General features: G+C 37.9%; 1 long non-coding RNA gene across 5 annotated transcripts in view; it reads left to right on the top strand.

The window, feature by feature from the left end:
- The window catches only part of LOC109027953 (uncharacterized), a 285,826-nt gene that overhangs the window by 35,754 nt on the left and 230,931 nt on the right, over positions 1 to 19,141 (top strand). For 3 of the 5 annotated variants that reach the window (XR_002006997.3, XR_008668114.2, XR_008668116.2), the window contains one exon: positions 13,094 to 13,245. The exons of the other annotated variants lie outside the window; for them this stretch is intronic. This is a non-coding gene — a long non-coding RNA (uncharacterized lncRNA). The remainder of the gene's footprint in view (positions 1 to 13,093; positions 13,246 to 19,141) is intronic. 5 annotated transcript variants of the gene reach the window in all.

The following is a 19,141-nucleotide window of genomic DNA, read 5'->3' on the forward strand; positions in this document are numbered from 1 at the left end:
TTGTATGATCTTTATAAAATTTGATAACATTTATCAAAACCCAGCAACTTTTCTCAAGAGACAACTTGGAATACTAGTTAGGAGCATGTACTTGAATTCAAATCTCAATTCCATCACATACTCATATGTGATTTTAGGATGTTACTTAATCTCACTGCCTCAACTTTCTCATCTGTAAAATAATTTACAATAACCTATAGTAGTACTGATCTCTTATAAGGATAAAATAAACCAATATTATTAAAGTTAACAGTATCTGCCATATAATATGAATTATATAGGCTTCTAAAATATCTTTTGACACAGTATTTGGGCTTATAGAAACTTTGAGTAAATAACCAGAGATGGGAAAAAGGATTTAGGCATAAGAAGGAAAAATTAAATCCATCTTAAAGTAAAACAAGATAGAAATGGTTAAATTCATTAGAGTATATTCATATTAGAGTGTATTATACAGCCATGAAAAATTAGATTTTCAAAGAATATGGTAATGGAGAAATTCTTAGATACAATGTTATGTTTTAAAGAGAGTATCCAAAGTTACCTATAGGCATTATAATCCTAATGCTCTTAGAAGGCACATAGAAAAGTGCTAAAAGAAAATATCAAAATATTAATGGTGATCATCTCAGGGTACTAAATTAGGAATAATTTTATATTTTATTTTTTATCTTTTCTATAGTTTCAAAATTTGCCACAAACATGTACATTATTCTTACATTTAGAAAAAAGGAAAAATATATATTGAAGAAGTATACAGAGAAAAGTGGTGATCAATGAATTTTATTTCCTTTAATAAATTTTAATTTTTTTCTGACTTTCTGAGTAAACAGAATGGGAATCTCAAATACATCCAAAGAGTAACAACTTTCAAATAAAAAAAATTTTAAAGTCTAATTATTAGAGAGTATCCTTTAATAAACAGCATTAAATACATGTGTATACATGTGTATATGTAAATACATACACACAGAGGGGTATATATTTTTAAGGGGGAATATATATATATATATATATATGTATATAATTAAGAAGCTTAAATGAATCATGCTCTGGCCAGGGGGTGATGAAGCAAAAACTGATGAGTTTTGGATAAATTCAGCAATAACTCAAGTCAGTAGACTGGTAGGACTCAAAGCCAAGTTTCAGGGAAGAAAAAACCAAAAACTAGAGACATAATCTTGGGAGCTGGTAATTTACAAAGGCTAAATATTATTGCAAATCTGACAAATGGCAGAACCGAAACTCACTCCATCATCTGCCAGCTAAGTGACAGAATCCCCATGCAGGCCTAGGGGGTTGCTTATTCCACCCAACAGCCTCCCTTTCCTGGAGATGTGAGTTATGAGCTCAAATCCCCAAGTTTCTTAATGAAAATTGTACCTTCAAATGCTTTCAAATTTTTTCTTCTTTCATTTCCTAGCTTGGAGGAAAATAAAGTATGTCTTCATGGTGGGTGTCCAAGGAATATTTACGGCCTAGGCAATTGCTACCTGGATTTTCTTAAAATAATATGAAAGGAAAATAAAAGGTGCTCTGAACACTTGTAAACCTGCCCACTGAATCAAAGAATACCTAGAAGCACTTGGTGGCTAACATAATAATTACTGGTTGTAATGGCTGAGATATATTTCTTTCTCATTTTTATAGAAGCTGTGTGCCTGTAGTCCAAGAACTAGAGAACGTTTCATAGGAAAATGTTAAGGTTAAAGACACATACTTTTTATAGGAAATAGGCATGAGATAAATGCTCACCCACTTTAAAAAAGAAATCGATAATTGTAATTCACTTGAAAGAAAGCAGTCTTAATTTATAAGCTTTAAAAGAAACTGTCTTTACTATACTGCAGAGTATTCTAAGTGTGTATCATAGCTAATATTTTATGCATACATTTTTTCAGTTGAAGGCATTTGCCATAATTCAGCTTTAACAAACTCTGTTCTCAGCTGTATCTCAGAGCATGACATATACCCATTGTCCAGCTATAAATCTGTAGTTGTTATTATACTTTTATGAATCTGATTCATGCAGGAAGCATTATCCCTGCAACTTTAATTAAGGAATTAGGAATTTTCCCATTTGAATTCCTGGCATTCTGCACACTTTATTGCATCTTCGCTCGTGAGCCTCAAATGAGATATTTGGATTACAGATCCTTAGAAGAATAAAATCCATAAGCTCTAAATCAGGAATGGGTAAGTGGATTTGATCCAGCTTTAGAACTGACTTTGATGGTTCAAATTGCATTGAGTCTCTTAGGATTAGGTCAATCATTAATATCTAAATTTTTAAAGCCATAATTATAGGCATTTATTGGTATCAGGATATTAAAATGCAGACTTCTGTTGTTTGGCTTCTTATTTCTGGAAAGCACGCCAGTCTCTTACTTGGGCTTGACTAAAGCCAAGATTCTGTTGGACTCAAGATCAATATGACAAAAATCAGATACAGGGCAGAGGGAATGGCCTGTTACATTAGACACTGTTACTTTTAATATAATGAGCTTGGAATATATCTTTGTGCATATGTGCAGGTGATTTTACACAATTACACGTTTCTATACCATTATAGCTCTAGGTTGACTGCCTCATTAGACATCTTGCATTACCATCTCATTCCTGATTTCCTGTTCTAATGCTACAAATACAAACAATGTAATAATAATTCCAGCTCTTAAATACCAGCCCTGGTCTAAGAGTTTTATATGTTAACCCATTGAATGCTTCTAACAAACCAATGAGGTCATTACTATGATTATCCCCATTTTATAAATAAGAAAACTGGGAAAATGAGAGGTTAAGTAACTTTCCCAAGACCACAGAAGCAGAAGATGGCAGAACTACAAATCTATGCTCAGGCAGGTCTGGCTCCAGTTTTCACACTCTTAAGCACAATGCTACACTGCCTGTACTAATAGAACGGGCAGTACATATTTATTGAGCATCTTTGAGCAGCACTTCCCTGTCCTATCAGGAACATGTTTGAGACTGTGATGTTGACCCTAAGGAGCTTGCAGTCTGGTCATGAGACAAGAAGTGCACACAGGAAAAACTTACGAATAAATACATGTCGTGTTATTAACATTTATTGAATAATTGGTCTGTTCCTTCTACCATACTATTAACTAAATGCAAGTAACCATCTGTAAGGAGTCAACTGTTTTTCTCTATGTTTCGCAAGAGAAGAAACTAGAGATAAGTAACTCAAGTCCCACAGCTAGTAAGTAGCAGAGATGAGGTTGGACCTAGGCAGCTTGAATCCAGAGCCCTTGTTCTTAATCACTGTATTATCCTGGATGTGAACAAGTCTTCAAATGCATGTGGCAAGTAGCTGAAAACCACTGTAAGAGCTTCGCAAGAGTAGGAAGGGTGAAGAATCCAGTTAATCAATTACTTAGCTAATTAATTAATTCAATATTTATTGGTTATCTTCATTGTCTCCAGCTAAAACAGTTGGCTCTGAAATGTTGTTGGCTCTTTAAACTTAAGTATGGTCTGTTTTGTTTCCAGAGCCCTGCACATTGCCTGCCAAGAATATCCCCCGTGCTCTGCCTTCCCTGGCACCATCCCACTCACTAACTTTACCACCTCTATTAGCAACATTGTATGGCTAATTCCCATTCACCTTTCTGGTCTCAGCTTGGATCCTAAAGCCTCTGTAAAGACTTTTTGCCCCTCCAAGAGGTGAATGGGTGCACTCACATGTAATCCCGCTCCATCGTAGCACCTATTATACTGTGTCATGATTGCAGGTTTCCTTTTCCATCCACCTACTTCATGCCCTGCTCTGCCATATCTGTCCCTGAACCAACACTCCCTAACCCACCCCAACAAGTCTCTGAGCTTGAGTATTGGAACTGGGTCTTACTTCTCCTGTTGAATTGCAAGCTTCTAACGCAAAGCCCAACATATAACTGTTGTACAGATATGTTTTGGTTGAATGACTTAGTTCTATGTGCCAGGCACTGTTCATTAAAACACTTAGTATGTGGCAGGCATTGGCAACACATTAATTTCCAAAATCTCATTAAACTCTGATAATAATCCTCTGAGGTATATTATTATTTCTATTTTACAGGCAAGAAAATTGAGAATTAAGGGCATTAAATAACATCCTCAAGGTCATATAGTAAGTGAGGAGTTGAAATTAGAAATTACGTCTGTCTGACCCTAATCCTCTGCTCCATATGAATCAATCATTGCAATATAGTTTCTTAAAGTCATAATGAAGTTATAATAAGGCATACAGATGATGTAAAGGAATCAGAAATTATCTTCTCATGATTCGTGGGGGTGGACAGCAGGATCTTTGCAGGGAGGTGATCCTGAAGAATAAATCTGTTACACAGAGAGGGATCAGCACATTCAAGTGTCATGAGCTGTAAAATGTCCTGGCCTCTTTCTTCAGGGAGTGGTGCGGATTATTCTGTAACTGGAACACAGAGTGCAGGGGAGAAGCAGCCGAGGTGCTTGGAATGGAGTATCAAGGGTACAAGAGCCAATCTAATGCAAGGTGGGGATCTGGCCGGAGTAGAGGAATGACCAAGGGATGTATCCGCCTTAATTCTAAGAAGGCGAGCGTGTGCTCCCAGGGGAAGAGTGGCATTATCAAACTCTGGAAGGCATGCTAAGTTCAGAGTGAAGTCAGGTGGTGAATCAGTTGACAAATAGAGGAAAATAATTTTCCCTCCACAATGCATAAGAAACAAGAGTCCAAAGCCTTTCACTTTGTCAGCAACTCTTCGAATCACATACCATAGACAGTTGAGTGGAGACTGGAAGGAGTGGAAGAGTAATTACTGAATACATCGGACATCCCCTCTATTCCTTCTCATTCTCCTCCTGTAACACATGCTACTTTATCTACTGTTAGTATTATGTATGTGCTAGACACCACACTACACACATACTTTTGTTTATTTTCCTTGATCCTTCCATTGTGGAGAGTATTATTACCCCCACTTTCTGGATAGGAGAATGACAGATCAAAGAGGCTAAGCGACTGGTCAAGTCTCATAGCTAATTACTAACAGCCCAGATTAACCCCATGTGTATATGACATCAAAGTCTATCATCTTAACTGATTTTATGGAGATTAAATAATACCAAATATTCAGTGCCTCCTCGGAGTCAAACACTTTATCTACCCGACACATAACAAATATGATAAGATTATTTGCTCTGTCCCTAACCTTTTAGTTCATTAATTCTTAAAAAGTAAAGATTTGTCTAAAATTCACGTGCTATTTTCTCTGGAGCAATTTCTTCCCTGTTTTCCTCTACCTCATTTTCTAATTCCACATTTAGAAAGCATGGGATATTTTGATTATTTGCTGAGATATTAGAAATTCTCTTTTAGAATCTTGTATTTGCTTCTGAAGTCCACGGTTGGAGCCTAAGAGAACAACTTCATAAAAGAGCTTTAAAAATTAATATGTGGTGTCAGTTGCACTCTCGGTCCCCTTTTAATGAGAAAGGGACAGGTTATTGTGCTATTATATAGTACAGCCTATTCCTGGAAGCCATCTTAAGCTGTTCGGGATAATGTATCTCTACATGCATCAGTCTCTTTGTTCCATAGATGCTGTTTTTTAAAGAATTTTATGAACAGCAAATGGCTCCTTAGAACATTGTAATCACTCAATCTGGAATTTCCGGCATTCTTGGTATAAGGAATGATAAAATGCCCATGAGGCAGTGCCAATTTTTAAAGGATGGTTAACTCCAGATTTCACACTCTTGGGGCATTGTGAATGCCTGGATCAAGGTCCGATATGTTCCAGCTGATGTGCTAGAATAAATAAATACTTAGACTTCCATTAGGAGGAAGACTGGGAACAAAAGAGTACATCATTCATTCATTTAGTCAATCAACAAATACATAAGGAGTGCCTGTTCTATATTGAGCACTGTTGAAGGTGCTGAGGATACAAAATTGTTACCCTCAAGGTGCTTACATTATCCAAGAGAAGACAGATGATAAACCAAAAATATATTAGATTATATCAGAAAAATAAAGCAAGATAAGGAATGATATGAGTGAGACACTATTTTATAGAATGAACAGGAAAAGGCCTCTCTAAGTTACATCTCAGCTGAGATATTAAGGAAATGATTGATCAAGACAGGCAAATGTCAGGGGAAGACTGTTTCCAGCAATCATGGCAAAGTTCCTGAAGTAGGAGTGCTTTTAGTGAACAGCATGGATGCCCCTGTGGCTGGAACAGAGAGAGTAAGGGAGAATGACAGGAGATGTCATCAGGAAGATGCGGGGGAGAGGCAGGGAAAGTTTGGGTCAAAGGCCATCAAGCCTCATATAAGCCCTTGGTAAAGAATTTAAATATTATACTGTGTGAATTGGAAAACGACTGCAGAAGGTTGAGCGGAGGAGTGACATGATCTGACTCACCTTTTTCAAACATCTATCTGCTCTGCATAGAATCAATGTAGGGGCAGATGTGAAAGCAGGGCAGCCATAGGTCGAAGACTGTGTTCATCTGGGCAAGACATGCTGCTGCTTGGACCAGGGTTGTAGGGGTAGAGATGGCCAGTGGTGGTTTCATTTTAGATATTTAGAAAGAAGAGCTGTTAGAATGTGCTAAGAGGTTGGATGTGAAAGAGGGTAATCCAGATTTCTTTTAACTGTATACCTGGAAGAATGGAAGTGTTATTTAGTGAGACAGGAAAGATTTCAGGAGAAACAGATGGAGAGTAGGGGAGCATTATCTCAGGTTTGGATATCAGTGTGAGATATGTGGTGGACATCTGTGTGGAGTTGTAGAGGACGCACTTCTGTAGTGAGTCTGGAGGTCAGCAAGAGGTCTGCGCTGAAGATTTGAATTTGGGATTCATGAGCCTGTAGTTAATCCACGAGACTAGATAAAACCATCCAGGTCAGTGTTGGTAGAACACAAGTTCTTGATCTGTCTCTTCAAGGGGTTCAGTTATATTATCAACCTGGTATAAAACCCCCAACATGTTTTGTTTTCATTCCATCCCTTCCGAGGGTGCAAAGTTTCTATGCTTTTCCTAAAACAATTTAAAGTTAAGTGCCACTCAAGCTAACTACAAATCTTTTTTCTGAAATTCTAAGAGCTTTAATAGAGAACAGCAAATCGGATGGTAGACTCTGCAGAAACAAAACAATTCTGAGCAGCTTTCTTGCTTTACCTGTTATAAAATGAATCGGTATGGCTCAACTACATGGTGGCGCATTCAGAATGCCCATTTCTCCTAAATATCTACCAGCATCACAAGTGTGTTCCTGGATTCTTATCAGTCGTAATGGTAGCTACTGATCAAGGCCCCAGAGCCATATTGACTTTTGTAAAGGACTTTATACTGAATGTTTATTTAGTAAAGTAGAGGCTTGAAAGGGATACCCCATACTAGGGGAGGCAAGTAAGAGAATGCATAGTGAACCACACGTCTGAACGTGAATGGTGAACACATGTATATTCCACTGTAACTTTTATTCATGAAGAAAAGATGTCATAGTAATTGTGAAAGGGAACAAATAAACTGTTTCTACACCAAGTCTCCAAAATAGAATCTGTTGAGACGTGGATGAGACTCGGAGTATTTGATTTAATAGGATGGAAGGACAAAGCGGAGATATATTCTACTAGGCTGCAGCAGGTCCATGCAGTGCAAAGTGCTTTCCAGAGGTGGGAGAAGGTCTGGCCAGGCAGGTATATTAAGGGCATGTGGACAAATAATGGTAGATGGTCATGCAGTTGAAGGATGACATAGGTTACGGTGGTGCATTGACTGCAGCAAAGCCTGGTAAAGGAGGCACCAGAAGCACAAAACTCGCCGAAGTTGAAACTGGGAGTTCTAGCTTGGAAGTAATTAGCCACAAGCCTAGGTCAGAGCCAGGACTCCAGTTTTAGGACATAAGGAATGGAAACCCAGGGCTATCGGAACAAAGCCAGGAAGGTAATTTGATCTTACATTTATGTAGACCCTTAAGTTTAGAATTTTTGCTTTATCTCTTGCATCAGTCAGAGTCGTATCAGGAGATAAATGCCATTGTCAAATTGAGTAATTTTTGGAGAGCCTAAGGAAGGGACTATTATTAAGGTGTTGACCATATATAGAGATACTGCAAGGGATAGTGCATTTCCCTGGAGGTAGAACAGTGGGGGAGCTGTTACCATCTACAGATGTGAAGAGTTGCAGGGGAGAGCTATAAGCAAAACTTGGAGACAGAGGCTGTGTGGAGAAGAAACCCTGTATGAGCTCTGAGTGTAGGTTGAAAGAGGCAGACAGCGCATGGTGACCCAGCTAGGTTAGAGCTAGGGGCATATATTTCTGACCCAATCTCACTAGCCCCCAACCTCTTGCTACTGTTCTGCACTGGCAAACTCAACAGGAAGCCATGGGCAAGGGAGCATGGTGAGCTGTTTCTACAAGTCAGCCTCAGCACAGAGCAGGGTAGAGGGGTGATGAGTGGATTTGCAGGGACTAAGGAACATCATCCAGTACATCTCCCAATGAGAATACGTGCATAGAAAATACATGAGCAGATGAAAAAAATTTAAAGAGAGAACACAAACAAGCATAGGTGATCAGAGTGTAGAGTCACTGGTTGTATCATTTTATATCGGAGTCCCATTCCTGCTACATTTCTTGTAATGCATTTTGAATTTATTTTAGAAATTAATTCTACAATTTTCTTGTGACTAACACAATCATATTGTGTTGAACTTTTTGCGTGTTAAAAACATCTTTCTACACCAAGTCTCCAAAATAGAATCTATTGAATAAAAAACAGTTTATTCAAAGTAAACATTTAAAGAATATCACAATTTAAAAACTCTTTTGGAATTGCCTGTGTGCACCATTTTTTAAACATCTGAGAGACTTCACCTCTACCAAGCACAAGGACAAAGTTGTGTTCCAGCTTCAGAGAGATTGGCTTCCCAGTCATGCATCCAAGCAGACAATCAGGTGCAGAAGAATGAGACAGGAATCATTTGTCAGCACAGAGATGAAAGATGGGCGTCTTGATTGAAAGACTGAACATCAAAAGTAGGGCAAAAGACCAAACACAGGCCAGAGTTGAGCAGACTCCATAGTTGTTATTGAGTTCTAAATTGGGATTCTCTCAGTGTTCTCTGATGAAGGATCAATTAGTCATAGAACCTAGAGAATAGAGCTGAGTTTCGATGAGGGGACCAGGCAGCCCCAGATACTGATGAGAAACGGAATATGAATGCAGGGAACAAAGCAAGTGGTGGCAAAAGCATTTGACAATCACAACCATTTTTCCAAAAGTAGCTGCTTCTAGTTGTGTGCCCACCTGGGTATATGATGCTAACCTGGGGAGGAGAATCAGATTTTTCTTAATGGCATGCTAATTTATTTGGCCTGACACCAAAATTGTACCTTCTAGAACAATTAATTAAGTCACACATTGGGTGAGGCTGATAGAAACTAGAAATTTTATTTCGAAGCTGAGTTATCTCATATAGTGGTTTCTAGAAGTTTCAAATAATCTTGAACATGTGAAGTCTGAATCCTAATGCCATCTGCGATGTTTTCAACTTTTAGTCATAGCATTTAAATGAAAGTAACTGTGATTTTAAAATAGTGATCATAGATGGTAGGTATACAGCAGATATTGTGAATTTTTTCGTAGGTATTATTGCATGATACTAGCAGGCAGTAGCAAAATAAATTATCTTTTTTTTCCTGTATTTGTACCATGTGGTTATTACCTTGATTTTGAATAGTTTGAAAAATGATTAATTTTGCCAGAATTAATTTGGAGGCTTTTCTATACCAATAATTAATATAGCTATTGAGATTATAACACGAAATAATTATCAATAATAATTTAATTTTATACTAAAATACTATAAAATTTAAAATATCCCTCAGAACACATTTACATAATGAGAAATGTAATGCTCTCAGTTTAAGTAAAATTTGTTCAGAATGCTGTATTTCGTTATTTTGTATGAACTTTTAGATGATGAAATGCATAGGCTGTTTCTGCCCTGAGAAATGAAAGGACAAATTTAAAGAATTATAATTTAGGAATGTAATTTTTTTTTTTTTTTTTTTACAATAGCCAGATAATTGAGGTCAAAGGGAAGTTCTATTTTTTTTTTTTTTTTTTTTTTTTTTTTGAGATAGAGCCTTACTCTGTCACCCAGGCTGGAGTGCAGTGGTGCTATCTCAGCCTCCTGGGTTCAAAGGATTCTTCTGCCTCAGCCTCCTGAGTAACTGAGACCACAGGCGCGCACTACCACACACGCTCAGCTAATTTTTGTATTTATTATTTATTATTTTTAGTAGAGACACGGTTTTACCATGTTGGCCAGGTGGCCTCAAGTGATCCACCTACCTCAGCCTCCCACGGTGTTGGGATTACAGGCGTGAGCCATAGTGGTGGACTCAAAGAGAGGTTTGATGGAGAATTATTTGTCCCAGTTTTTAACTGTATTCTATGAATGTACATATATGTCAAAATATACTTCTAATAGTTTACTAAAACTTGTTATTTCTCAACTAACTGTGCACTTTATTTAGAAAACAAATATATTAACATAAGCAGAACATAAAAATTATCTATAATCACACAATCTAGAGAAAACAAGCAGGTAACTATATTGTACTCTATTTTTTAATGTGAATTATCAAAAAGTGACCATATTTGTACAGATTTTCAAAAGTCATGACTATATATAGAAAAATATGACCATATTTGTACATATTTAATTAATTTTTTTTTTTTTTTAGAGATAGGGTGTTGTTTTGTCACTCAGGCTGGAGTGCAATGAGCTCAGGGCTCACTGCAGCCTTCACCCACTGAGCTCAAGTGACACTGCCATCTCAGCTTCCCTAGTACCTGGGACTACAGGCACATGCCACCATGCCTGGCTAATGTTTTCTTTTTTGTAGAGATGGAGTCTCAGTATATTGCCCAGGCTGGTTGTGCTCTCCTGGGCTTAAGTGATCCTCCCACCTCAGCCTCTCAAATTGCTGGGATTATAGGCATGAGCCACCATGCCTGACCTAGGTACATATTTTTAATATAAAATATTTTTACAGGCTGGGTGTGGTGGCTCACGCCTGTAATCCCAGCACTTTGGGAGGCCGAGGTAGGCAGATCATGAGGTCAGGAGATCAAGACCATCCTGGCTAACATGGTGACACCCTGTCTCTACTAAAAATACAAAAAATTAGCCAGGCGTGGTGGCACGCGCCTGTAGTTCCAGCTACTTAGGAGGCTGAGGCAGGAGAATTGCTTGAACCCAGGAGGTGGAGGTTGCAATGAGCTGAGATTGCGCCACTGCACAATCTCTGTTGCCTGGGCAACAGAGCGAGACTCTGTTTAAAAAAAAAAAAAAAAAAAAGAAAGAAAAATATTTTTTACAACATTTTTCATTGTTTTTGTGTCTCTTAGTGGCTGCTCCTTGGGTTAAAAGTTTTTATTTTAGATTGATTCTGAGTTCTGATATTTCAAATGATTTATTTAAACTAAATACCTTGTTTTTCAATAAGCCCCAATTAACTGTAGTTAATCACATAAAATTGTAGGATCTCAGGGTAGAAAAAACTTAAAAAGAAGTAAGCCAATTGAGCTCTAGTTCTGATGCCAGATGTCTTCTTCAATATTCTTGCTGTGGTTACGAAGCCTGGGGTTGATTGTCTTAATGAGAGGCTCACTTCCTTTTGGAGGTTGTCCATCTTGAAATAATTTTTGCTACTAGAAAATATTTCCTTATGTTGTTCTACAATTTATCTTTATACAGTCTCTCACCTTCAGAAACATCAGAGAAGGTCTAGTCCCTCTTCTGCAAGGACAGCAGCCCAACCACCAAAGTAAACACAGCAGCAGATTTCCCCTATCCTCTCAGCTTCTTTCTCTGTGTTTCCTCTTCTTTAGCATAAATGCCAAACATTCCCTAAGGCCGTCTTTGTTTCAAAGTTTCAAAATATTGATCAACTGTGTTAGAAACAACAGACCAAGTTATTATTCCATTCTTATAGAAACTATCAGTTTTGTGTAGGAGTATCATTTAAATTAGATTCAAATTTGTCATGATAAATAATTGCAATATTTATTTTTTCTAGAGAGACAAAGTTCAGTGAATTGCTGCATTGAAATTGGGCAATGTAGTTTGCAATATTTTTCTTTCAGTGATGTTTTATGGGGCTATTAAACCTAATACTTAATTCAGTAAGTTTTATTTTAAGATCTTAGATTCATTTGCTATATTTATGTATCACCAGCCACTGGACAGGGGATAATCCTAAAATTCTTAGCTCCTCTACTATCCCAATATGTTGATAGCATAATACATAATTTGACAAATTACCTAGTACCAAGATCTGGCTCTTTGAATACACTGCATTTAAAGGCAAAAAGCTCCAAATCTGCATACTTAATTATAGAGCATTATCATTTCTATCCCTAATTCCCAAAACCATCATTAGCCATACAAATAATAAAGGAAATTGGATTACAAAGGAAGTAAAGATTAGTGACTCTAAGATCAGATAGCTGATTTTAGAAAGTCAGGTTGAAATTGGGCTCAGTTTTATAATTCAGATAAATAATGCAACTACCTTGTCATAAGCCTTTTCAGTTTTAAAGATAAAGCACTATTTTTGTTTGTTTGATGAGAATTTTACATTAAATCCATGAGTAGCAAAAGATTAAGTTATTATGCATTTTAACAAGATGACCTATAACATATCAAATCACCTCAAATCATCAACACTGCTCTATTTTTTGAGACAGTGTTTCACTCTGTTGCCCAGGCTGGAGTGCAATGGTGCGATCTCGGCTCACTGCAACCTCTGCCTCTGATTCTTCTGCCTCAACCTCCCGAGTAGATGGGGTTACAGGCATGCACCACCACACCCGGCTAATTTTTGTATTTTTAGTGGAGATGGGGTTTTGCCATGTTGGCCAGGCTGGTCTTGAATTCCTGATCTCAAGTGACGGCCCGCCTCGGCCTCCCAAAGTGCTGGGATTACAGGCGTGAGCCACCGTGCCCAGCCGAACACTGCTTTTTGAGGTGTCACTTGAGAGATTGGTTTTTGGTGGATTCAGTCAGTGCTTTGTCTTTTCTAGGTCCCAAGATTTTGACTGGTTGGTTGTACGACTAGAGTTGCTGGAGTTCAAGTATTTTCATTTTAACTATTCAACTGAAAGCAGTGCGTTACAATAGAACATGGGTTCCAAAAAATTTACTGAGAAGAAGCAAAGTAATACTTGGGAGAACTGTAAGTAAAGTTAATTAAAGCTCCTACCAATGCGGATTGGCAAAATCTTTGGTGTCAGTGTCTACCTTTAAGATAGTCTTCCTTTGTACCCAGGAGGCTGGTTAGATTTACTGGGCCTGTGTCTGCATAATGCAAAAAGCATCTCTGCTATTTAGATTTCTAGATTGTACATATTAGGTATATAAATATTAATAAAAATGTTCTGCCCTTAAATATTACATGTCACAGTTAATATTCTGCATTCTCTGTCTAGATATCTACTTTTCAATATTAGCTGCTAGAACTTTATTAATACATTTGAAGCTTGTTTTTTTCTCTGTGTGTGAATTTTATTGGGAACACTATGTTCAAACAACTAAGGAAAAAATATTGGCCATTTATTTTTTGATGGAAGATAGGAATGTAGCGTGTGCTCTACAGTTTTAGCAATATAAGATATTATTGAGATAAATGCAATCTGAGACACAAAGTGCTTCGTTTTGTGTTAAACATAGCAGAGGAATGCTTTACTGTCTCATGGGAGCATCCAGGTTCCCCATAATTGAAGAGCTAGCACAAGATATCAAGGATCCTGAAAAAGAGCTTCCTGTCTTGGTGGGAGACTCGATGGCACTGGTTTGCAATTATACTGCCCATTGGAACCCCCTTGGGAGCTTAAAAAATACTGAGGTTTGTGTCCTAGCCTGAGGCATTCAATTTAATTGGTCTGAGGTATGGTTTGGGATTGGGATTTTAAAGTTTTGCAGGTAATTCTAATATGCAGCCACAGTTGAAGACAGCTGTTCTAAAATCTCATCTAAACCAAAATTAGCAATTTCTTCTAATATGCTTTGATGATTTTTAAAGCTATGTTCTCTAAAGAAACCCCTAGACCTGAAAATTACTCTATGCAAAGAGATTCTGTGGTCCAATAAACTTGAAAAGTGTGACATATCTTATCATCCTTTTGGAGAAATCTAATTCACCTGGACACATTAAAGATAATGGTAGGCCTGATATGGGATCTCACACCTGTAATTCCAGCATTCTGGGGAGGCTGAAGCAGGAGGGTTGCTTGATCCTGGGAGTTTGAGACCTGCCTGGGCAATGTAGCAAGACCTTGCCTTTATAAAAAATTAGAAAAAGAATATTAGCCAGGCGTGGTGGTGCAATCCTCTGGTCCCAGCTACTCAGGAGGCTGAGGTGGAAGGCTTGCTTGAACCCAGGAGGTTGAGGCTGCAGTAAGCCATGATCACACCACTGCACTCCAGCCTGAGTGACAGTGAGACCCTGTCTCACACACACACATACAAAAGACAATGGTAAAAACATTTCTAACCCAGTATTTCCCAGAATTTTCAATCAGGGTTTTCATTTTTTATAACAGCTATTATAATCCCATAAAATTAGCATTCTTTGGCTCACACATTCGCTAGCAGATTTATATTTTGCTGAGTTACTTCTGATCTCTGTGTTTTAAGAATAAAATTCTGGCTGGGCACAGTGGCTCACGCCTGTAATCCCAACACTTTGGGAGGCCGAAGTGGGTGGATCACCTGAGGCCAGGGGTTCAAGACCAGTCTGGCCAACATGGTGAAAACACCATCTCTACTAAAACCACAAAAATTAGCTAGGTATGGTGGCGGTTGCCTGTAATCCCAGCTACTCGGGAGGCTGAGGCAGGAGAATCAATTGAATCTGGGAGGCGGAGGTTGTAGTGAGCTGAGATTGCACCCCTGGGCTCCAGCATGGGCAACAGAGCAAGGGTCTGTCTCTAAATAAATAAACAAACAAACAAACAAGTAAATAAAATTCCCACTTGCATTGCTTATCTATGACATTATACCACAAACATGGACTAAGCTGTTCTTGATCATATGGTCTTATATTGATAATATTTATATCTGTGTAGCTGTTGAGTAAAGCGTATGTTGACATGAACCCCACCGGAAATGAGGTTCTGCTCTGGGCTACTCCCTTTGGACCCAGTGTTTTTTAATGCAAAGGACTTGGCAGTAAGAACATCCATCTTTAGTGCCCAAATTGATAAAAAACAGGGAAGGACTACCAATCTTGCTCAAAAGTTACCATTTACCAGTTACTTAAATCCCCTTTGAATTAACCCTCTTCTGCGGCTTAAATTATAAGCTCCCTGTCTTCAAATGTCTTAAAATCTCTAAAGCATCATGGGATGTGTTTCTTTGGAAAGAAAGCTGGAAGTTATGAGATGTGGAAAGAGTGTAGAATGGAGTGATTGAGGTTGTGAAGGTATAACCAAGAGAAAGGAGGTTCACTCACAAATGAGAGTTAGACTGAGCGATGGTAAATTAACCTTGAGGCTGGAGGAGGCAGTAGACATGCCATTTATCATTTCTCCTTGGTTAGAGATGAAGATGTGACAAGAATACACACCCAAAAGCAAAGCGACCCATGCTGTCTGTTCACTTCACATCTCAGGTGTTGTCTTACTCAATTTTTTGGCAGCATGACAGCTTGGCCTCCTCCTCTCATTTTCTTCCCTTGGCTTCTGGAATCCTGGGCACTCCTTGTTTTCCTCTTATGGCTTTAACTGCTCCTTCTGATCTCTCCCAGGTTGGTGAAGTCACTCCTATCTTTGCTCCCATGATGACCTATGTCCACTTACTTCCTTTATGGTACTGGCTCCAACTACTCAAAGGTTTCTTTAGTTGTATCTTCACTGTATTATTTGTATATTAAATATATAAAATGATATTTTATATTAACTATATCTTTAATAGTAAGTGGTATACTATTCATTTATGTCTCCCCAAATTAGGCAGACACCTAATAGGGCATCAACAAGTATTTATTCTTTTATTATTTTTATTACTTTAATTTTGTTTTTTAGACATGGTCTCACTCTGTCACCTAGGCTGGAGTGCAGTGGGGTGATCAGAGCTCATTTCAGCCTCAACCTCCAGGGCTCCAGTGATCCTCCCACCTTAACCTCCCAAGTAGCTGGGACTACAGGTGTGTGCCACCACATCTGGCTAATTTTTGTATTTTGGGTAGAGTCGGGGTTTCACTAGGTTACCCAGGCTGGTCTCAAATCCCTGAGCTCAAGCGATCCTCCTGTCTTGGCCTCCCAAAGTGTTGGGATTACAGGTGTAAGCCACCATGTCCAGCCAACAAATGTTTGTTAAACTAAATTAATTGATTGATCCCATATACACTCAAGAGATCCAATAGAGAAATGAAGTAAAGGCCAGTGGGAAATGTCACCAAAAACAATAGTGACTTACCTTTCTAATGTATGCAGTTGTCTTGCTACTTAAAAATATAGCTCTTTTTGATTACAGCACTGATACATATTTATTGTATTTAAGTAACTGGTATTGTAGAAGATCTGAAAAATAAAGAAACAAAGGACACAAAAGCAATGAGCAAATCTACCACCCAAAGATCACCATTGTAAATAATTGTGTGTATTTTCTTCCAGGCCTTTTTCTAGGCCTAAGTCGGGGTATAGATATATGTAGGTATGCATGTGTGTTTGTGTGTGTGTGTATGTTGTGCATGTGTGTGTACTTTTTTCAAGATAATTTGGATCATAATGAAACAAACGATTCTGTACTCTTTTTGATTCAATATCTTCTTATATTCTTTCACTTTGCAAATATTTGTTGAGGGCTTAACATAATGTACTAGGTACTATTTTAGGCTCTGGGAGTGCACCAGTCACAGTATTTTGAATGTTTTTCTGAAAAACTTGATTTTAAATGACTTACTAATGTTTTACATTTTAGGTCAACTAAATTGGTTAATTTAACCAATTCCTGACTGTTGTTGTTACCATTTCACAGCACGATTAGTAATCTTGCAACAAGTAGCTTTATTCATGAATCTTTGTGTTTTTCTTTGATCATTCACTAGGATAGAATGGAAGTAAGTTCAAAGACTAGTTAACAAACTATAAAACATGAAATTTTAAAAAAAGTGTCCAGGGATACTTCAGTAAAAGGTTTTGGTAATTTATAAACCCCAATTTCCATCAGTGTATGAAGGAATGCATCTTACAACTCTCACCAGTGTAATTTGCATTTTCATTAAGGAATATATTTATCTGCCTATATATTGCCTCACGTTAGAATTATTTTATTCTAGTATGTGTAACTTTCATATTCTTATATAAGTATGTAATCTTGTTTTTCCATTAATTTTTTTATTGATTCTCATGGAATGTGGCTATTCAGGAAATATAAACTTAAACTTCCCTTTAACAGGAAACCCCTAAAATCCTATAGTAAGACTTTTTTTTTTTTTTTTTGGATCCAAGTTGTATTTTAGCTTACTAGCAGAGGTCCTGGGGTTTTCAAAATGGTTTCTTGCTCATTTTTTTCCTCGGTTAACATTCAGTTCAGGTGCGCATGTTTAGCAGCGGTACATACATTAAGCAATGCAGATGTTCAGTGAAAGTCAAGTGTCCTTCAAAGAGTAATAGCAGCATCCCAGGGGTTCCCTTTGAGTGTGAAACCTTCTCTAAGACTAGCATAATCACCTGCTGGGGGAATCCTGGTGCGTCAGTCTCATCATGAGCTTACCCTAGATCAAGCTATCTGACTGTGGTATCCATTGTGGGTTACTGTCTCTGTTTGTAGACATATTGACAGAAAAGTTGCAGATGTCACAACAAAGAATATTTTCTATCTCAATCACTAATTAATAAAAGATTCACATGTCTGAAAGCAAATTATCAACTTATTGAAAGGAGGACACTTTAAGGCCTAGATGTGCTATTTGTGAAATATTTCTAAGTGTTACTACAAAGTAATCTAAATCGAGTGCTATTTAATTTAACAAAAGGAAAATAAAAAAGTAATTCTCTATTTTTCAGCTACGGGAGTCACAATGCTGAGGATGCAATAAAAAATTAAACGGAGTTCAGCTAGTCTCTAGAGCAAGGCCTCTTTGCTTTTGATACAAGAGGTGACCCTAGTAGATGACTCCTTGTTTGGGATGACTGTAAGTCTAGCTTTATAACTTCCTGTGTGCTCTTTGTTTTTCCCTAGTTTGCTGCTTTATGTCGTATGAATACACACCCCTTAGAATTTATTTAACTTTTTTTTTCTGTTGCTCTTACCATGCTTCCCAGAAGCCAAAGAGCAAATATGTGTAGAGTAAATCAAGGTTTCTCAGTCGTGGCATCACTGAATGGATGTGCATTGAAGGACGTTTGGCAGCATCTATGGGGTTTGCCCACTAGATGCCAGTAGCACCCCTCTTCCCTAGTTGGGACAACCAAAAATTGGTCCTAGTAATTGTCAGATGTCCTTTGGGAGGCAAAATCGCCCCTAATTGAGAACTCCTGGAGTAAATGTGACTCAGTCTTCCTGTAGGATCCCCCACTTGACCTGTGGCAGGCCACATTCCATTGTCTACCCAGTAGCCAGAGTAGTGTTTCCTAAGAACAAGGTCTTGCCACTTCCCTGCTTATAATAGTCCAATGTCTTCTTGTGGCCCTGGAGTAAAATCTGAACTCCTGTGGCAACCTATATAGCCCTCCATGATCTTACCCCAACCCACTCTGTCTCATCGGCTACCCCTCTTCTCTCCTTCACTCTTCTAAATTTGCTGTGATCAAAGCCACCCCTCAAAGAGGCCTTTCTTGCCACTTATTAATGCAGCTTCTCCCTTCTACTCACTTTATTATATCATATGGTTTGCCTTGTTTATCTGCATGTTTTACAACCTGAAATTACCTGGTACCTTTATTTGTCCACTGGTTTATTGTCTTTTCTCAAGCACAGCAGAATGTAAGCTTCTTGAGTGAAAAGAACATTTCTAGTTTGTTCACTACTCCTTGCCCAATGTCTCAGATAAAGCGTAACACTTCATAGATGTTAAAAAAATACAATGAATAAATAAATAAATGGGTAAAATTAGGCAGAGGCAGTGA

This window comes from Gorilla gorilla, chromosome 7 (genome assembly GCF_029281585.2).
Source record: "Gorilla gorilla gorilla isolate KB3781 chromosome 7, NHGRI_mGorGor1-v2.1_pri, whole genome shotgun sequence".
Taxonomy (NCBI): Eukaryota; Metazoa; Chordata; class Mammalia; order Primates; family Hominidae; genus Gorilla; species Gorilla gorilla.